Source organism: Elephas maximus, chromosome 15 (genome assembly GCF_024166365.1).
Source record: "Elephas maximus indicus isolate mEleMax1 chromosome 15, mEleMax1 primary haplotype, whole genome shotgun sequence".
NCBI classification, from domain to species: Eukaryota; Metazoa; Chordata; class Mammalia; order Proboscidea; family Elephantidae; genus Elephas; species Elephas maximus.
In genome coordinates, this window is record NC_064833.1 from 13,382,975 (window position 1) to 13,397,830 (window position 14,856).

Consider the following 14,856-nt stretch of genomic DNA (forward strand, 5'->3'; position numbering starts at 1 on the left):
GCTACAATGGGGGTTTCAGACATTGCGGATTTTCCAACAGCAATCCAAATCAACCAAGACAAATTGGAATCTCTTGTGTGAGGCCTTCTACACAACTATCTTACACTGGTAATTTAGTGCTTGGGCGACCAGAATATTAAATAGAAGCATGAGTTAGAAAAAGAGGTTTTGATACTCAGGGAACATGGGTGTCTACACTCATACAGAGGAGCTCTGGTGGTGCAGTTGGTTACGCTCTCAGCTGCTAACCGAGAGATCGGAGGTTCGAACCTACCAGCCACTCTTTGGGAGAAAGATGTGGGAATCTGCTTCTGTAAAGATTTACATCCTTGGAAATCCTATGGGGCAGTTCTGCTCAGTGCTATAGGGTTGCTATGAGTCGGAATGACTTGATGGGCAGTGGGTTTGATTTGGGTTTAAATTCATACAACATACTATACGACACTCAAATTAATACTTCTGTTACTAATAATACACGGTGTCCACCTTCAGGATGCTTCCAGTCTCATTGACAGAGTCCAGACAAAAACGTGAGGTGATAATACACAATGGTGTCTGATGAAGTGTCAGGTATAGGTGATGGGATTAAGAGATGAGCATGAGTGATGAGAACTGCAGTAGTTATCTCAGCATCTCTGTGCACAACCGGTGGTGCAGTGGTTAAGCCTTTGGCTGCTAATCAAAAGTCAGCAGTTTGAATCCTCCAGCTGCTCCTTTGAAACCCACTGGGGTAGTTTTACTCTGTCCTGTAGGGTCGCTATAAGTCAGAATCGACTTGAAGGCAATGGTTTTTTTTTTAATTTTTTTTTTTATTAAGGAGCCCTGGTAGGACAATAGTTAAGGGCTTGGCTGCTAATGGAAAGGTTGGCACCCAGCGTCTCTTCACGAGAAAGACCTGTGATCTATTTTTATAAAGATGACAGCCTTGAAAACCCTATGGGGCAGTTCTACTCTGTCACATGGGGTAGCTATGAGTCAGAATCAACTTGATGGCACCCAACAACAACATTTGTTACCTGGAGTCCCTGGGCGGCACAAATGGTTAAGTGTTTGACCAGTAGCCAAAAGCTTGGTAGTCTGAACCCATCCAAAGGCACCTGGGAGGACAGTCTTGGTGATCTACTTTGGAAAACCCTGTGAAGCAGTTCTACTGCTGTGTAACACTTGGGGTTACCAGGGGTCAGAATTGACTCCACAGCAACTAACAACATTTGTCTCCTAATTTCTAATTCCCACGTAAGTCAAATATTTAAGGCTGCCTCTGTGATCCTTTCCTTTGTGTTTCCGTGTCACCCTGTGGTGCAGTGGTTAAGTGTTTGGCTGCTGACCAAAAGATCAGCAGTTTGAATCCGCTAGCTGCTCCTTGGAAACCATATGGAGCAGTTCTACTCTGTCCTATAGGATCGCTATGAGTTGGAACTGACTGAATGGGAACAGGTTTGGTTTTGGGTTTTGGTCAGCCTGTAGTTATCCTTGTAAGAGCCATATCAATCACATGGTGTTGCAACAGCCAATGTATGAGTCTCCCCTATCCCCCAAGAAGGAGATCCTGGAAGATGGGGACTGTGTCCTCATCGCCCTCTATCTCTCTTACACCTTTGAAACCACCTGGTATGTGAAAGTCAACATTACATTCTTATTGAGTGAAACAAGCTATTGACTAGCCAATGGCTCAGGCATGATCATTTTTAAGCTTATTAACATATAAGATATGAACACAATATTAATGATATTGTTCAGTAATTTCCACAGTCAGTTGGATCGCCTTTCTTGGAAATAGGCATAAATATGGATCTCTTCCAGTTGGTTGGCCAGGTAGCTGTCTTCCAAATTTCTTGGCATAGACGGGTGAACACTTCCAGTGCTGCATCGGTTTGTTGAAACATCTCAGTTGGTATCCTGTCAATTCCTTGAGCCTTGTTTGTCACCAATGCCTTCAGTGCGTCTTGGATTTCTTCTTTCAGTACCATCGGTTCCTGATCATATGCTGCCTCCTGAAGTGATTGAACATTGACCGGTTCTTTTTGGTATAGTGACCCGTGTATTCCTTTCATCTTCTTTTGATGCTTCCTGTGTCATTTAATATTTTCCCTGTAGAATCCCCCACTATTGCAAGTCGAGGCTTGAATTTTTTTCTTCAGTTCGTTGAAATTATCAATGTCGATGGCACGCACCTACCAACAACGGCAACGGCAACAGCAACAACACACATAGAGAAAAGTACACATCGTGACTTTTTTTGGATGTGTGTTTTTCAGTCTGGTTGATCTAAAATATGAAATGGCAAGATTTTGGAGCTGGAAGGCATAAAGGAGTCTTGCAAGGCTCAGGTGTGAGAGCTATAGAAGGTCCACTGATAAAGGAGTGTGAATCTCCCATAAAAACCCACTGCCGTCATTTTTTTTGGCATCCATTGCACTTAACCACTGCGCTACCAGGGTTTCCTAAAAACTTGGAATCCCCCATAAAAATACACCTGCTAAATTCCTCCCATGGTTGGCCCTGCAGGTGAGAAGATGAGCAGGACCACAGTAATTCATCCAAGTACGGCAACAAGATGTTTGGACAAGTTCTTAATAAAACCCTCCACATTTTAATTAAGAAATCGTAGTTTTTTCAAATCGATTTTTGGCTTCTCAGAACTGAGGGGTAATATAAACAGATGTCAGTAACACTTTCTAATTCAGGCTCAGGGAGGCAGTTGTGGGGAAGGAAGTTGGATTGAGAGACCATTTTTAACTAATTGTAATTGTAGTATTTCCATGTTACTATGGAAACTGCTGAGCATTAACAAGTAGTTTTCACAGGACCCCTTTGAACGGGGTGGATTCAAAGCCACACTTACGGTGATCACATTTCATAGTTTTTTCATAAAATTATAAAAATAATTGGTTCCATAAAAAAGTATACTTTCGCAAATTGGTTAAACATTGGCCTAATAACTTCTTAAACTATTGCTAAATCCTCCTTAGAGGATAAGCAAAAAAGAGGAAGACCCTCAACGAGATGGATTGACACAGTGGCTGCGACAATGGGCTCAAGCATAACAACAATTGTAAAGATGGCGCAGGACCGGCAGTGTTTCGTTCTGTTGTGCATAATAGGGTCGCTATGAGTTGGAACTGACTCAATGGCACCTAAACAACAAGACCTCCTAGTAGTGTAAAATAAATTTAAGCTTAATTTAGGTGAATTATGAATTAAAATAATTCTGAACAATGATAATTATTAATAGTTAACATTTATTGAGTGCTTCGTCTATATTAGCCGCTGTTCAGGGGGAAAATTTTATTAAGTAAATGACTAAGGGTTGTTGGAAATATTGCAGAGCTCTTGGAAGTGTACAGGATTATGGGTATAATTTTATTAACAGGGATAGGAGGAATCCTGGTTTTAAAAAAAACAAGTGATAAACAAGCCAATAAAATTACAAGATGAATTCACGAAGGGGTAGGGGTAATTATTTGCATTATATATATTTTTTGCTTAATTAACGTTTCTTAAGTGTCTTCTGGGTGACAGACACTTTTTACATTTGCTATTTTATTTAATTACAAAGGAGTTCTTCATTTCCAGACAAGATTTCCCTTGAGCTTCCTTTGAATAATGAGTTATTTTAGCCTGATGCTTCTCAGTGCCATCTGCACATTAAAATCACCTGGCGAGCTTTGGAAACTCATGCTGCCTGGGGTGTCAGCTTCCCGTCCCCCCCGGCCCCCACCCCTCGCCTGTTTTAATTGCGCTGGATTGAGACCAGGCAGCTGTGTTTTATTCCGCCCCCCCCCCCCCCCCCCCCGAGGAACCCTGGTCAAGTGAGGGTTGAGAACCACTGTGCTAGACTGTTTGAGGTGTCATTTCACTTGCAGAAAAAATATATTGACTTTAACTTTTCAACAATAAGCAACCTGTCTTAGATTGCCAGGGCTGCCTTAAAAAATACCACAAAGTGGGTGGTTTTAAAGAACGTTTATTTTCTGATAGTTCAGGAGACTAGGAGTCCGAATTCAGGCAGTTGGCAGGGTTATATGATCTCTCTCACAGTAGGCTCTAGAAGATTCTTTCTTGTCTCCTGCAGGTTCTGGCAGCCCCAGGCGTTTCTTGGCTTGTAGGTGGATCCTCACATGCTGTCTTCCCTTGTACCTGACTGTCTTTCCATGCCTGTCCTTCTGTTTTGTAAGACATCACTCAAAATGGATTAGAATTACAACATGCGTTACTCCTTTAGGACTGTTAGCTGATAACATCTGCAAAGCACAGTCTTATTTCCCCAAACAAGGTCACATTTACCTAGTGTAGGGGTTAGGACTTCCACGTATCTTTTTTGGGAAACACAATTCAATCCATGACAGCCAACCAACCAAACCAAACCCAGTGCTGTCGAGTCGATTCCGACTCATAGCGACCCTCTAGGACAGTGTAGAACGGACCCATAGCGTTTCCAGGGAGCGCCTGGTGGACTCGAACTGCCGACCCTTTGGTTGGCAGCGTAGCACTTAACCACTGCACCACCAGGGTTTCCTCCATGACAGCAGCTATTGAGAATTCCCAGAGTAGAGTTTGCTATGCCAGGTGGAATAAGTAAAATACCTCTTTTCCTTCGCCTGTTAACTGGGATGTTTGAAGTGTGAGCACAATTATTGAATGAAAACCAAACCAAAACCAAACCCACTGTTTTGGAGTCAATTCTGACTCAAAGCGGTCGACCCTATACGACAGAGTACAACTGTCCAATAGGGTTTCCAAGGCTGTAAATCTTCACAGAAGCAGACTGCCACATCTTTCTCCAGAGGAGGAGACTGGTGGGTTTGAACCACTGATCTTATGGTTTGCAGCCAAGCTCTCTAACCGTTGTGCAACCAGGGCTCCTTACTGAATGAAACAGGCTAAAAAATACTGCCCTAAATGGCTCAAAACCAGAATTTCCAGGTGCACTTAATTTTAGTCTAAGTTTTGCTTTGTGGTGTTTATCAGAAACATGATGACATGGGCAGTAAGAGGTTTTGTTTGTTTTATGAGGACTGTATTTAAGGAAGTTTTACACTAAAGCTAATTCCTTTTAATACATGTGCAGTACAGAAACTGAATAAAAGTTTAAGAAGACAAAGCATTGTGAAAAATTCTTTTGGTAGAGAATTATGGTTAGAAATGTCTTCTTTAAAAATTGTCTTTGATACGATTGTAAAGTTGTTTAATATCGAAACATTAAAAAAACAGGAAGGGATTAAGTGACTTGATAAGCTCAACTTATAAAAAATCCTCATAGCCTCTTTAACATAACACATGAAACTCATTCGCATTGAGTCTATTCCGACTCATAGTGACCCTATAGGACAGAGTAGAACTGCCCCATAGTGTTTGCAAGGAGCATCTGTTGGATTTGAACTGCCAGTCTTTTAGTTAGCAGCCGTAGCACTTAACCACTACGCTACCAGGGTTTCCAACATAATGCGTAATAAACTTAAAAAATGATGCATAATCAAAAATATATTCAGTCCCTAAAAAAAACCCTGGTCATCTTCATTAGATTTGCTCCAGTGGGAACGTTTAGTCTTTGCTAGAAAAGCCTAGGTGGTATCATTTGGTGACCAGATAAAGGAAAGTGTCCACTCAGCCTGCTAACATTAGGTTTTGCTCTAAAATAAACAATGTTTATGGTATGGGTAACTGCCCAGTGTTCCATTTAATCAACTCTGCGCCCCCTCTGAAAACATTATATCACATTTGCTAAGACCTTGGGTAAGTCATTTCTTTTGGCTCTGAGTTTCTTATGTATAATAAAGGGACAGGCTAAACTGGTTGTTAGTTTTCAGACTGGGCTTTACGGAGCTCCTGGACTCTCATGGAATTTCCTGGAGGAAAAGGGTGAATTAATAGGGTCTGGGTACCCCGCCTCCTCTGGCCTCAAACAGCTGCTCCATTAGTGGGCTCTGGCTTTTGAAGAGAGAGAAAATCTGTTCAGCTCTGCATGCGTTTTTGAGGACCTACTATGTGTCAGGCTTAGTGCCAAGTGCTGGGGACCCTGGAATGACAAAAACTCAGCGTCAGCCCTGAGGTAACTTTAAGTCTTCTGGAGAGACAGATGAGGGAGATCATTCCAGTAGTGTCTTCTGTTAGGCCAGGGGCTGGGTTGGGAAAGGGGGTTGGTGAGAAGACTGAATTGTGTAAATGAGCCCTGGGTGCTTTTTTACAACCAGCTGACAAAGAGGACAGCTCCCTTCTTGAGTCACTGCCCAGTTACCCCCGAGGGGAAAAGAAATGAGGAAGGAGGAAGGCCCACTTATGGTGAATGGGACTACCCTGGCGACCTGGAGAGGGCTCAGGATCATCAGCATGCTGGCAAAGACTGTCTGAAGCAGTGGGACCCCGGCTCTCAGAAGACTCAAAAGAGGTCACCTGGCCTTGTGCTTTATGACAGCCCTGGCAAGGCCACCTGCTTATTTATCCAGTCTCAGCTCTCTTCACAGATCTTGTGCTTGACCCTCCATGTGAACCAAACAATCTAACCTGTGAGCCTTTGCATGCTGTTACTTCTACTGGGAACCCCTCCTGTCTGGGCTGGATCAACTTGTCTTTTAGTTCTCAGCCTAGGTGTTACCTCCTTGGGGGAGCATTTCTTACATCTGTCACTCCCCATTCCTGCTGAGTTAATTGGGTACCCATTTCTGTGACCCCCAGCACCTGTTCTCACCCCTGTTGTAACACTTAGTCAATTGTACTTAATTGTAATTACCTGTTTGCCTGCCATTGACCCCACTAATTTCTGAGAGCTCTTGGGCACCTGGGAAGGTTTAGTTCATGGAATTATCTCCCTGACCACAGTGCCTGGCACGTAACAGGTGATCACTAGATACCTCTTGAATAAATGAGTGTCCTTACTTTACAGAGGAGGCTGCTAGAGTGGAGAGAAGTTCAGTGACTTGCCAAAAGTCACACAGCTCTGGGAGACTGAGGGGTTGAAGCCAAGGGTGTGAGCCTCAAGGGGAGACAAGATCTAACCTGTCCAGGTAGTCCAGGGTCTCTCTGCCTAGACCTTGGAAGTGAAGAAGCTGCCCTTGTTGAGAGATGCCCTCTTTTCCTTCTACCAGAGCGACTTACTCCCCATCTCTTGTGTTTGTCTCTAGTGGGGCAGTGATCAATTCCCTCTGGGTGTTTTTCAAAACAAGATAAACGTTTTGTGGGAGTGGGTGAGCGTGTTTGTTTTAATTTCTAGGACTTTTGCCCAGGGCCCTACAACTTTACCCAAGTTAACCATTTGTCCCTATTTTCTATTTGGTGAATCTGATCAAAGAATCAGAAAGAAAAACCGTGCTTTATGGAACCAGAAGACGCAGTAAATCAGGAGAGCTGTAATCACGAGTCGTGTGTGTGCAGGTGCTCGAGCAGCTTATGTGCGTGTTGCACACATTTGAGGACATGGCTTCCGAGTGTGCTTAAATGGTACTTAAATTAAATCCTCTCTTTCTTGGCCCCTGGACAGTTCTGTGATTATTTAAGAGGGAATTTTAAGCCACAACGTGCTGCGGCAACAGCAGAAAGAAAATCTGTCCTGGGAATGAAAGGGGAGCTGGCCAGAGCATTAGAAGTGGCTGGAGTGATCAGCAGATAGTGTTCCCTCATGACAATTAAGCATGGCCCCCAACCTTCTGTGAGTGAAATGATATTGGTGAAGTGGCTTCCAGTCATTTCAGCACCTGATGAAAACCGAAATCCCGTTGCCGTCCAGCCGATTGAAAGCAAAGAGAAAAAACTTAGGCAACTAAAGATTTAATCAAAATAAAGCCCAAGAAAAAGGCATTCTGCTCCTTCGCTGTGCAGTAATCAGTGCGTCTAGACACTGCAGACTTGGCTCCGATCTTCGCGCTAAACGCTGATGAACGCACTGAAATGAGATGTTGTTTGACTTTGGTTTTACTAAGACTCTCTGATTCATAAGCTTATGTCGGTGTAAGAGATTTTGAGGGTGACAAGACAGGTGTCTGTGCGCGTGTTTTCCTTTCCCGGTAATGGAGAAATCCAAGACAGGAAGTGGTTCAGGGGCAGAATGAGGAAGACCAGTTCAGACTCAAGTGAGCTGAGTGCGTTGCTGGGTTCTAGCATTCCCTTTTCAGCGCTCTGAATCTGAAAGGACAGCCTGACCCCTCTTCTGTGTCTCGGAAAATGTAGTCCAGCCAAACTGTCCCTAAGTCACGGGAGTTTGGTTTGAAGCTTTGGTCTTTACTCACTCTGCAACCTTTAGCAAGTTAACTTCTCTGAATCTCCATCTCTTCCTTCATAACACACAAGACTACTGTGAGCATTAAATTAGAAAAATGTTGGTGCGCCATGCTCTGTAAACTATAACGGTCTGTTGTCCCCAGACTATGTCTCTGGTAGATGAAGAAATAACAGTGGCTAGGATTTTTTTTTTTTTTTTTTGGGGATTTTACTGGGAGCTTAGTATGTGCTGGGGTTCCTGGGTGGTGCAAATGGCTCACACGCTCTACAGCTTGCTAAAAGGTTGGCAGTTTGAGTCCACCCAGAGGCACCTCGGGAGAAAGGCCTGGAGATTGACTTCTAAAAAATCAGCCACTGAAAACTCTATGGAGCACACAGTTCCGCCCTGACACACGTGGGTTGCCATGAGTCGGAATTGACTGCAGCTGGTAGTGAGAACTTCCTTCATCTTAATTCTCACTTTTCTTTTACAGGAGAAGAAACTGAGGCCTGGAGGTTGAGTAACTCGTCCAAGGTTACCAAGTTGGTAAGTACCAGGGCCGAGATTTGACCACGGCTGTCTGGCTCCAGAGCCTGTGATCTTAACCACTTCACTATGAAGGAAAATCAAAGTGCTGGGTGGTAATAGCAGGGAGGCGAATTTTAGTCTTTTAGAACGAATGAGCTTCTACCTCTGTTGCGGTCAGAATCCATGTATTCTTCATTCCGTGAATACTTACTGAGATCCTATAAGGTTAAAAAAAAAAAATTATTAATTTAAATAAGAACTGTAACTTTGGAGGGAGGAAAACATTTTCTGTCTCCTGTCATTAGTAATAATGATAGTCATATTTATGAATAGTTACTATATGCTAAGGTAAACCTGAATTATTCTTTTAAGCTTCACAGCAACCCTTCAAAGTTGAAGTTCAAAGAAGGGAAGTAACTTGCCCAAAGTCACTCCACTAGCAATGGATAGAGTCAGAATTCACACCCAGGCAGTCTGGCCCTGGAGCTAGTGCTCTTACCCACCGCAATCCTGTCTCCCCTGTAAGGCTTCTCATGGACAGCCATCAACTCCTTGACTTTGGGTGTCCTCTGTCCCCAGCAGGACACCCCTTTGCCTGCTCCCTCTTTTCCTATGCTTTCTTGATCTAATCACTGCCCTCCATTTGACTGCCCACCCTCTGGAGAGGCTTAGCCATAGAGTGGAGACCACTTGGCGGAATGTTATGTAGCAGTCACTCCTATGTGTGCTTTGAATTATATTTTGAAGTATAATTTATATACCGTAAAATGCACAAATCTTTTTTTTTTGGGAGAGCTTTTGATCCTTTTGTGTGTGTGCATATTTTTTTTATTGTCAAGAATATACACAACAAAACATACACCAATTCAATAGTTTCTACATGTGCAATTCAGTGACATTGATTGCATTATTCGAGTTGTGCAGCTATTCTCACCCTTCTTTTCTGCATTGTTCCTCCACCATTAACATAAACTCACTGCACCCCAAGCTTTCTATCTAACCTTTTGAGTTGCTATTTGCCAATTTGATCCCATATTGATAGTTATTTAAAAGAGCACAGTGCTCAAGGCAAACATACTTTACTAATTAAGCTAAACTATTTTATTGTTTGGTGTTAAGAAGATTTCAGGGGATATTTTTGGTTAAAGTTTAAGATTTAAAGACTATCTTAGGGCAATAATTTCAGGGGTTGATCCAGTTTCAGTGGCTCCAGGAAGTCTGGACTTGATGAGAATTGTAAATTCTGTTCTGCCTTTTTTCCCCCTTTTGATCAGGATTCTTCTAAAGAATCACTGGTCAAAAACGCACATATTCTAATTGTACAGCTCAATGAATTTTTAATACTTTACATTCATCTAACCACCCTAAAGATCAAGATATACAGTGTTTCCATCCCCTTAGGACAGTCCCACATACCCTTTCACCGTCACTACTACTCTCATTCAAAAACCAAACCAAACTTGTTGCCTTGGATTCCAACTCATAGTGACCCTATAGGACAGAGTAAAACTGCCCAGTAGGGTTTCCAAGGAGTGGCTGGTGGTGCGAACTGCCAACCTTTTGGTTAGGAGCCAAGCTCTTAACCACTGTGGCACCAGGGCTCCACTATGCCTGTAGGTGACCTCTCTTCTGACTTCTATCATCATAGGTTCATGCTTTTAACTTGTCCAACAGAACAAAGTAGAGATAAAAATAATACTTTAAAGAACATGGATGGTCCTGTCATTCTACCTGGTGGGCACTGTCTTGAAGCGAGCATGAATGGGCGACGTGAACTTGCTGTATCTTCAGTAGGTCTTCATTCTCATGGCTTTTTAGAGTGTCAGCATCTTGCACCACTGAATGTGTTTCTTATATTTAGTGGTATTAATTATCATACAGTATGGCCCCTAAATCCAAGCCTGCTATTTAATCTGGTGCCCAGCCTAAGAAACCTAATCTAATGCTGAAGAAAAACTGGCTGTTGGAGTTAACAGGAGATAGCTCGTTAGTCTCCAGTCTCCAGTTTGAGACCTGTTCATGGGACTTTCAAGGGGAATATTGACTCTTCAATTTTCCTATTATATGCTGACTTTATAATGTAACCCATGAGTAAGATTCATTTTTAATATGGACAGAACTCGTGTGGGTAAGTGGTTATATTAGATTTGGTGACCATGGAATACTTCTGGCCAAATGATTTGCGTGGATCCTTCCTGGTATTAACATAGAAGTTGACTTAGATTGAAGAGATGAGCTCATAAGAAAGGGAAATCCCCAAGTGCCAAAAATAAGGAGAGGAATCTAAGCCAAATGGTTAAATGTGAGCTCAAGGGCCTTTTACACCCACATGTTGGCCCTAGGGCGTAGGAGCTAAGTTCGTTTTTTTTTTTTTTTTTGTGCGTGTGTGAAGATATATACAACTAAGCATACGTCAATTCAACCATTTCTGTAGTACAATTCACCGACATTGGTTACATTCTTCAAGTTTTGCTACCTTTCTTGGTATCCTTTTCTGAACTGTTTCACCATCACACCACCAACTCACTGCCCTTAAGTTTCTCATCTAAACTTTCAAGTTGCTGCTGTCAATTTGACTTCATATAGATGATTCTTTAAAGGAACACAGTGCTCAAGGTGGACATCCTATTGCAATTAAGCTAAACTACTGTTTGGTTTAGAGATGACTTCAGGGGATGGTTTCAGTTTAAGGCTTAATGATTATCTCAGGGCAGTAGTTTCGGGGGTTCATCCAGCCTCAGAGGCTCCAGGAAAAGGTTAAATGACAGAGTAGATATGGCTGAAGAGAGAACTAGTGAACTGGAAGATAATAATAACAGTTAACATTTATTAAGTGCTTAGTATGTGCCAGGAAACCCTGGTGGTGTAGTGGTTAAGTGCTACCGCTGCTAACCAAAAGGTCAGCAGTTCAAATCTGCCAGGTGCTGCTTGGAAACTCTACGGGGCAGTTCTACTCTGTCCTATAGGGTTGCTATGAGTCAAAATCGACTCACTGGCAGTGGGTTTGGTTTGGTTTGGTATATGCCAGACACGGTTCTTTGTAGTTTATTGCATTAGCTCATGTATTCCTAAGAACAAATTTTTGAGGAAAACATTATTATCCATATTTTATAGAAGAGAAAACTAAGGCATAAGGGGTTAAGTCATTTGACCAAGGTCACATGGCTGGTATATGATGGTGCTAGGATTTAGCCCCAGGCTGTCTGCTCTAGGAGCCTGGGTATAGTGCAGTGGTTAAGTGCTCAGCTGCTAACAAAAAGGTCAGCAGTTCAAACCCACCAGCAGCTTCACAGGAGAAAGATGTAGCAGTCTGCTCCTGTAAAGATTATAGCCTTGGAAACCCCATGGGGCAGTTCTACTCTGTTCTTACAGGGTCACTATGAGTTGGAATCAACTTGATGGAAATGGGTTTGTCTAGTCTAGCTTAGAATTACTGCGTTATGGGAAATCACCAAGAATTTAACACCAAACCATAAAGAGATGGAAATATGAAAGAACAGAAAAGAGACATAGAGGAGAGAATGAGAGGGTACTCCATATACCTAGAGGGAGTGGGGAAAGGCAGTGTTTGAAGACATAATAAGTAGATTCTAAGAACTTGTGACCAATTCAGCATCAAGATTGTTGCTGAAATATCCAGAGAAGGGTGGCAGAGCCTCGGTTTCTACTGTAGTATGCATTGATGAGCTGGTATATATTTAACTGCTATCTGGGAGAATAAGAACAAGCCCTGATTTGTAGTGTTTACTGATTTCTGTGGTGTAAATACTCCCACGCATGACCAATTTCAAGCTATCAGCATAATGGCACAGAAGTCACTGAAGGCAGAGTTGGGACAAGATACATTCAGCTTTTGTGAGCCAGGATGAGCACTGCAGTGCAGCACTGGCTCTGACATCCTGCTGTCAGTTATGATCTCTGGGTTGTGCTTCCATAGGTGGAATTTTCAGAAAGTAGTTAGTGGTGTCACGTGTGATATCACAGAGGCAAGAGGAGACAATGGAGTAAGAGTGGAGCTCTGCTCTCTTTTCCTTGTGTTAAAACAAACAAGAAATCTTTTGTAAATGTGGGAAGAGAAACAGGGATTCTCATTACACTATTGGTTGGAGTGAAAATTACTACACCCACCTTGAAGGGCAATTGAGCGCTGTCTACTCAACTGGGACCCAGCAACAGCCAAACAACGTTTTAAGTGCACTTACCCCTTGACTGCTGTTCCACCTCAGGGGCTTTAGCCTGTAAACCCTATCTGTGTTAAAGATGTGTGTGAAAATGTGCCTAATGTAAGTTATGTTCATTGCAGCATTGTTTTTAATACCAAGATCCTGGAAGCAACTTAATGTCTGTCAATAGAGGAATAATTGAATTATCGTGTACTTTTTTTTACAGTAGAATATGATGCTACGATGTAAAAGAGTAAGTCGTACTTTTATGAAGAAATGATATCTAAAATACATTCTTAAGTAAAAACAAAAGCAATATGCAGAGATGTGTATGTGGTATGCTATAAGGTAGTGCAAGTGGTTTGCGATGGGCTGCTGACCTAAAGGTTGGCAGTTCGAATCCATCCAGCTGCTTGCAGGAGAAAGGAATGGCATTCTGCTTCCATGAAGATTAGAGCTGAGAAAACCCTATGGAGCTTTTCTACTGTGTAACACAGGGGGTCACCATGAGTTGGAATTGGCTTGACGATAGTGGGCTTGGGTTTTTTTTTTTTTCGTAACTGCATATACATTTTCCCACCCCAAACATATACATATACATGCTTGAATATGCATAAACTACTCCTGGAAGGACACCCAAAAAAGCGTGCGAGGCAGGTGGGTGGGGGGTACTGTTTACTTTTTGGAAAAGCCTAGGGGATTGTGGATCCAGGATGGATAGAAGATCTTCAACTGTATATCCTTTATTTTTTTTGAATTTTTAAATATAAATACATAGCATTTTTCAATTAAAAACAAACTAGTTGGAAAAAAAATAAAACTTTGCTTTTGGAGCTTTTGGCATGAAAGTTGCTCTCAATTTTAGAGAAGTTGAGCAGGTCTCCTTGGTGTTACTGATCCCTAAAGGGAAAGAAAAAAAAAGGGAAAGAGATAACATTTATTACCTGCCTTTTGAGCACAGGTGCTTTACCCTGTTCCCTGGCTTAGTCCTCACACATCCATACCTCTCGGACTCTTCATTGCCTGGCACTACTTGGAAACCCTGGTGGCATAGTAGTTAAGTGCTATGGCTGCTAACCAAAAGTTCTGCGGTTCGAACCCACAGGGTGGTCCTTGGCAAGTCTTTGAGGCAGTTCTACTCTGTCCTGTAGGGTTGCTATGAGTTGGAATCGACTCCATGGCAAAGGGTTTGGTTTGGTTTTGGTTTTTACGTGAGCCAAGTAGCTGCCCGGTAAATATGTGTGGTAAACGATAATCCCATCTTCTAGGAAACAAGAGGGTAAAGTAGGTGTGCAGAGTCATGTGGCATGAAAGTAGAGGAAGTGAAGTTCAATGGTAATTTTTTTTTTGGTTGTTATTGTAAAAATACATGTAACACAGTATTTGCCAGTTGAACGTTAGGTTAGGGACATGAGTTTCATTAATCATGTTTTGTAACCGTCACTGATAATCCATTGCTGAATTTTCTGTCACCATGAACAGAAACTCGGTGCTTTGTAAACAGTGACTCCCCTTGTCCCTCTCCCTTCTGCCCCTGGTAATCACTAATAAACTTTGGTCTCTATACATTCAATACGCCTGTTGTAGATATTTCACATGAGTAAAATCACATAATATTTGTCCTTGTGATTGACTTACTTCACTTAGCATAATGTTTTCAAGGTCCATCCATTTCTCTTTATGGCTGAATAATATTTGTTTGATAGTAATCTTAAAGGTGTTTTGAAAACAGAGGTAACCCAACCGGTTCGCTTAGAAATCCAAGTTTGCTGGAAGGTGTTTTAAGCCTTTCTCCTCCTGCCTCTAATCCCTGGCATCTCTGTTAAGACCACGCAGAAGTACTCTGTCAGTATTAATTTTTCCAACTGTAAGATTCTTTGATTTGGAAAGTTGGAGCAGCTGGCTGAATGAGTTGCTGAAGTGTTTAGAAGCAGCAAAGGCAAGGAGAATTTTCTTGCAGGGGGTTCTGCT

General features: G+C 42.3%; 1 protein-coding gene across 7 annotated transcripts in view; it reads left to right on the top strand.

Annotated features, from left to right (window-relative positions):
• The window catches only part of CYRIB (CYFIP related Rac1 interactor B), a 181,148-nt gene that overhangs the window by 52,313 nt on the left and 113,979 nt on the right, over positions 1-14,856 (top strand). For all 7 annotated transcript variants that reach the window (XM_049853750.1, XM_049853756.1, XM_049853753.1 and 4 more), the window contains exon 2: positions 8,688-8,740. The gene's annotated coding sequence lies outside the window, so the exon portion shown is untranslated. The remainder of the gene's footprint in view (positions 1-8,687; positions 8,741-14,856) is intronic.